Below are 6,986 nucleotides of genomic sequence, written 5' to 3'. Positions count from 1 at the left end.
TGTAATGGAATGCGCAGAATCAAGCAGGCGGCAGTTAACAAAAGCGACTCTTTGGCTTTCGCGCAACGACGGATCGGTTCTCGATGAGGCAATATTTAACGCGCGAACGAACATTATTGCCAACGCGGCATGGCTGATTAAAAAAAGAACCGAAAGAAAAAAAAACGCGCTCAGGCTAATCACGAAATTCCAGTGCGAGCGTTCTCGGGCGTCCGCCTGCACCATTAGAAAGTCGAAAAATCAATCTGAGTAGAGTGTGACGCTGTTAATACACACCGTCCATAACTTTTACAGAAATCGCCGCTCTTTGTTTTTTCTCTGCCACTGTGCAACTTTGCAGCCGTGTATCCATTTGTTTTCTTGCTCAGACGCGCATTAAACTGTAGTTCGTTACTTTTACGCGTAGACTCAACGAATTCCAATCGGATTCCCATGTCAGTGGTTCCACGTTGATTTGAGATGGCTACATTAACTTCGCGGTGTAATTATTTGAGAAACTTCCATGTACGGACCGCGACTGCGGTTACTTCCAGGCTTTCGGGCGCGAACAGATCAGCGCTCCTGTTCCGTCAGCGATGATCGATGGCGCGCAGCGCGGGAGAAAATCGAAAGCACCTGTCGATGGACGCGGAGGAGGAAAATCGGCGAGCGCGAGCAGCAGGGCGAAAGGAGAGAGAGAGAGAGAGAGAGAGAGAGAGAGAGAGAGAGAGAGAGAGAGAGAGAGAAGGCGAGGATTAGGAAAAGTGAGCGGCGTACACCTCTTCGCCAGAGAGCATTAGCCTGTGGGTGCTGCGGCGGTCGTCGGGGAAATTAGCATAAAGCCGACCGGACTTACCGGCTGCTCGAGATATACATTACTCTCGGCGCGCGCGGAGAGGAGAAACGGTTGGGCGGCTCTTTTTCCTCCGTCGGCCGGCATGACCGACTAGCCGCGCGCGTCTCCTTTCATTTGAGCCCGCGATCGCCTCGCCCGCGTGCGATATGCACGCACGAGCGAGAAGCCTATACTTCTCTCCTATATCGACAGCTGCTCTCTTTCTTCTTTCGATATGGCCGAGCTGCCTGTCGACGTCTTATCAAAACAAAACGCCGCTTAGGGAAAGTGCATCCTTTGAAACGAGCTGTGAAAATACGCGAGGCGCGAAAATTGCCGACGTTTAATGAATAATAGTGGGAGATGCACGCGCGCGTCTATGAAAGCGCGTTGCGGCGTACTTTTTTTTGTTTTCTTTCTCGTCGGCGACTGTGACGCGCGAGGAACAATGCGCTTTCCCACGTGAGTGGCTGAGCAGTCGGCGCTCCCGTCTCGTTTTGTTCTTGGAGGCGCGCGCGCGTCTTCCCTCGCGCTTGTTCGCTTAGTCATTTTTCTTTTGTGCGCGCACGGCAGCCGCGGCGGCGGCGGCGGCGGCGGCGGCACGCCACTCGCAATAAAACTCATCAATGAGGAAGTTCGCGCCTCGGTTTATGGATGCCCTCGAGAGAGATGCCTCTCTTTCTCCCGGCACGTAAATCTGCTCGTTGGGGAATTCGCCAGCCGAGAAGGAATTTGATTTTGTAACACGCGAATGCAGATGCGGCTGTCTTTCCTCTTCCTCCCGAGGAACGCCGAGAAGCCGCGTTGCATTATTTGTTGCAGGCGTTTCGTCTTCCTTCCAATTTTAGTCACACGAAGAATAGTGTGAACTTTTTACTGCACGCCTAGCTGTAACATAAATACCGCGTACAAAAGATTATAATTTTGCTGCAAAGTACCCGGTCATTAACTGCTTGTGCGAAAATTGTCGGTATAGAGGTGTACCAGCTACAAGTAACATATTGCAGCCAGAGAACTAAATTTTTAGCGCAAGAAAGCGCAGTTGCCTGTGCAGCGTAAAACGTTCGTCGTCGATCGACTGACCTATTTCATTGAATCGATCGTCCACGATAAACGGTCCACTCCCGTCGCCGTCGTGGAAAACTGCAGATCCCGCCAACTATGGCTTTCATTGCTCGAATTTTTGCCCCATGAGTCGGCCGAGAGAAGATGATAACAGCAGCCCTTTCGTAGAGTGCTCCGTGTGCACGTCCACGCTCATCCCTTCGTTGACTGAATCGTTTTGCCAATCACCGGCTGTCTGTATTTCAACAATAATATTTGTCACTTTTGTACGGATACAGCTTCATTGACTATAATTTGATCCTCTTAGGACGTGGTTCGATCTTGACGATTTTACTGCGTCTTTAGAGTGTCTCGTCCAGCTCGCCGTCACTGCCGACAAACAGGAAAGAGTATTGCTGAAGCATCGAAATGAGCAGTGACGTACCGTAGTAATATTCGCTGGGTATAGACATACCTCTACACATATAAGTGTACCAACTGACATTAGAAAATGAGATTTTTCAATCCAACCAATGTCCAATGTATACTTATATTTAAAATTTATACATGCGCGTACAAGTGCATCAATAAACAACGCATAAAAAAATTCGAAACGAAATGTTATTAATGTATAGCAAGGCCTGAGGAAAGTATAAAAATGGGGATGCAGCCATTGGTGTCACTCTGACAAAAGGTAATATTTCGAGTGAATCATAAGACAGAATAGTGAAACTAACCATATTCCGAGTACATTTTAAAACGGACATACTGCAAAAGAGAATAAAGCCTTGAAACACGGAGACACGTGGTTCACAGATGGGTTTAAATATGACAGGAACATAGGATTTGATGTTTGTGAACACAGGCAAGGGAAAGGTATAGCCTATGATCTGAAGGAGTACAACGCTATCTTTCAAGCGAAAATGGCCTCTATAAAGATGTGTGCTATGTGTGAATCTGGTACGAAACAGAGTGGAAAGTAGAGTTATTAAATTCTGCACAGATAATCAAGCGTTAATAATAGCGCTTGAGAATTTGGCCACGACATCATCACTGGTCAAAGCGACCAAGAAAGTACTGATCGATTTGGCTATAAGAAACTTTATTATTATTACGTGGATAGCTGGACACTCAGGGTACAAGAGTAATAAGAAGGCGGACAAGCTGGCCAAGCAAGGAGCAGAGACAGGCGCACGCACACCCGAACTGGAAGGTGGGAATGCCATACCTAGAAGGGTGCACGAGAATAAACTCCATGGTGGAGGAAGAAATGTGGATAACCTGAGAGAAATCCCAGGGATATAGATGGTAAAAAATCTTGCTAGTACAAAATATAAATAAATAGACCAACAATCTAAGAAACTCGAGGAAACGGGAGGCCAGAATAATACTGGGAGTATTCAGTGAATATTTCGAGCTTCACTGCTAAACCCATAAAACACAAGGGCATAGCAACTTGTGTAGATGATGCGAGGAAGAGGAGGAAACACCACTCCACTTCCTATGTAAGTGCCCTGCACCGATGGCCAAAAGACAGAAGTAGATGGGTATAGAGTGATATTGGATCCCGATTTATTTAATGAGGTCGACCTGAAGAACATACCTGTATTCTGCAGAGAGACAGGGATCGTTAACACTTTCTAGATAAAGTCTGGGGAGATAGGGATGCAATGATGAAAACTAAATGTCCCTGAGCAGGTTTCTGTACTTCAGACAGATAACATTAATAATGGTAATAACAAGAATAGATTACACTTCCTTTTCAAAAATTGACATTTCTTTCGTTGTATCTATTTGATTGACTTTTATTATTTGGTTCTCTTCCTAATATACAGGAGTCAATACAGCTCCGTTGCATTATTTTTATTTTTTTTTAAGAAAGCGACGTTTCATACTCTACTCGCGCGTATCATTATACTATTATTATTATTATTGCTGTTATATAGAATTATAGATTATAGAATGTTACACCAAAACAATTTTAAAAGAAAAATTGAAGATCGGTAAACCAAATCTTTCTCTTGACGCAAACAATCCCCGATCGTTAATCCTCAAGTTACTCATAAGGCAATATTTCGTTGGAAAAAGCTCGGAAATTCGTAACCCGGCCAGAGGTAGAATTAAAAGTAAAAGTGAAGAAGGGGGCGAGCGATTCACGTTTGAAGCTGTGGCGATTCCGAAAACGAGCGGAACACGTGAAATGCAAATGGCGAGGCGATAAATGTATTTTGAGGCTGACCCTTTACGAGCGAAGAAAGCTGCATAGGCGCGCGCGATAGCGGTGCCGCTCTCTAATGCAAGCGCGGGGAATATATAGCTGCGGCCTATAAGTACGTAGAAAGACGAACGGCTGCTGCAGCGGCAGCTCTGGGCGTGGTCCGGGTTTTATGTAAGGCATAGTTTTTTTTTCTTTTTCGCGAGTCGCGTGCAGCGCGCCAGGCCGAGCTGCACGGTCCTCCCGCGCGCGCGCGTTCGTCTCCCTTTCCGGCGCGCTCGCGGTAGTCGCGGATCCTTTTTGCTGCTCCTTTTGCGCTCTAATGCATACGCGCGCTCTAATCCTTTCTAACGTCGCGCTCTCTCGCGTTCTCCCTCCTTGAATACGATACGCGATCCCTTGACATTTTCGCGTGCCTCGCGATATCGATCGTTACCCTCGTGTATCTCGCGTGCGCGCTCAAGTTCCGTCATCCGATACGGAAAACAGCTTGACCGGGCTGCGAGCCCGCTCGCGCTGTGTCCGCAGTGCGCCGCTGCTGATCCCGCCGACGTGCCCAGCCACGTAGCTTCGCGCGCCTCCAATCGTCAAATTACCATCGATCGACTTTTCCACTCGGATCCCCTACCGAGAGTGGACTTGGATACGTCTCGGTCGAATCACATTCGTCATCCTCTCTCGCTGCGTGTTAAGTACCGTACGGACGGCCGATTGTATCTCGCTACTGAATTTCATAGATACCGATAGAGTCGAGTAAAAATAAAGGAGGTACGGGCAGTGGGTGATACGACAAGAAAGCGCGGGGAGGGACAAGGAAGCGAGGAATAAAAGAAAATCGAGCGCTAATAAGAGCAAAGAAAGCTCCTAGTCAGCATCTAATAACGCGGCTCATCGGCTGATTTCGGTCGTCATCGCGCGTTAACAGGCACTATCGACGACAACGAACGCGGTGTACCGTTTTCCACGTCGGTCCGCGATAGAAATCGCGCGGCGGCGACAGCGGCGGCGGCATCGGGGAAAAATTGCGTCCGATGCAGCGATTAATAAAAGCGCCGAGTCGAAAGTTGCTCGCACACGGCGCTGGAGGATCGGGAGAGGGACTCGGAATTACAAAAGCGACACCGCGAAACGACCTCGAGCTATCAGCTGGAATTCGTATACGGCTCAATCCTGTATACAAGCTGCACTTGCGCAAACTGTAATTCATTGCTCGGCCGGCGTGCGATACTCGCGCGCGCGCGCGCGCGTATTACGACGATAAGCCCGCGCCTCACTCCGCGCGATTTTTTTTTTCTTCTCACGTCGGCTCGCCGATAGATAGATAGATTAATCGGGCGTTGCGAGCGCGTGCGTTAGTTTTATAATTGCACGTGACCTAGCGGCGAGCCAGCTGCCAGAGCAGATGCAATTTGCCGATCGCGGCCTGCACGGGATTGGCGGATCCCCGCGTGGAATTCGGGCCAGGATGTCTATTTTTTGCGAGCGCCGCTTGATTTAGTTACCGGCGCGTGTCTCGCTGAAGCGTACGGGCCGCATTATTGCGCCGAGGGAACCGAGGGAACGGAGGGAACGATAGACGGGCATTTCTGTGCATATGGCATCGATTACATGCGTAAATCACTTGTTTCCAGTCTTATTTGTTTGCGTGCCCGCTTGGCTTTATGGGCGCACGATAGACGGCTTGTATTATGTGAAATGTTTCGAGCTTGAATTGAATAGTCGCTCGTGCTGGCTCGTTGAGATATGATTTACAAGTGGCGCGTGTGCTCGGCTGAAAAGTGGCTTTCGTTCGACAATCGTTTGCCACCTGCGCGGCCAAGCCGCCCGCGAAAAATCCGCGTTATCAATGACAATCGAAAGTTTATCAGACGTGAGATCGCGCGCGCGTTCGCCCGGAGTCGCGATATGCAGCAGCGGCTGGGTTACGAGTGCGCTCCGGTAAACGCCGCCTACCGCCGGCGTAATTAATTTGGTCGGCGAGCAAAAACCAGTGCACGCATCGCGCTGGAATAATGGGCGCCGTGTAATGCACAGCCGAACAAAGTGCGCGGCCAAATAAGCGCAACGCGCGGCTGCGCCTAGGGAGAGTGGCGGAAAAACGGAGACGTTACGCGGAATGAATTCGCCCGTTCGGCCGGGCTGGCAATATGTAATGTCTGGCCGGGCGATAATCCGCACGGGCCCGCAGACACTTTATTATCCGCGGCGGCGTTTTCACACACGGACGGCGAGAGAGCACACTTCTGCGAACAATGTCGAGGCGCAGTAAACGCCATCTCGCGCACTACAAAGCGCACGATAGTTACGTGTGTAATCGCCGCCGACGCCGCCGCCGCCGCCGCCGCCGCCGCCGTCGAAGCCGATGGAATACACTTATGCTGCCTTTTGCTCGGGCGATCCCATCATTTGTTGTAGCATATAAGCAATATCGCGCGCGCGTATCTCTCGCGGTCTCTCGTCGTTAGAGGCGCGAGCGCGCGTAAACAAAACGCCTCGGCAGCGGCAGCTAGCGGCGCCGGAGCGCAGCAGGCGCGACGGGGTGGGGATCCAGCCGAACGCGAGCATCGATGAGCATGGGAAAGGCATAAATCAGCGGACGCACAGACGAGAAAATCTAATGTGGGAAAAGCAGAATATCCCTGTTGTCGAGTCGTCTCGAGAGCTCGATCGCGACGCGATACGCGCGGGGAGTAGCGGAGTCTCGATCGCGCAATATAAGGCTCGCTTTATAGCTATGTATATCGGGCCTATTCAGCTCGGCTCGCGAATCCGCAAAGGTAGAGATTAATGCACCGATAGATCGATCGCAGAACAGGAAGCTGCAGGCGGGAGGCGAGAGGCGCCTTCGCTACTCCACCTACCCACAGCTTCTTCGGGCCTTTATGTAACGGATGCCTCCGTGCTATGTGTCAA

The sequence above is a fragment of the Phymastichus coffea genome, unplaced genomic scaffold (genome assembly GCF_024137745.1).
Source record: "Phymastichus coffea isolate CEN01 unplaced genomic scaffold, Cenicafe_Pcof_1.1 PCOF00139, whole genome shotgun sequence".
Taxonomy (NCBI): domain Eukaryota; kingdom Metazoa; phylum Arthropoda; class Insecta; order Hymenoptera; family Eulophidae; genus Phymastichus; species Phymastichus coffea.
This window is presented reverse-complemented; position numbering follows the sequence as displayed.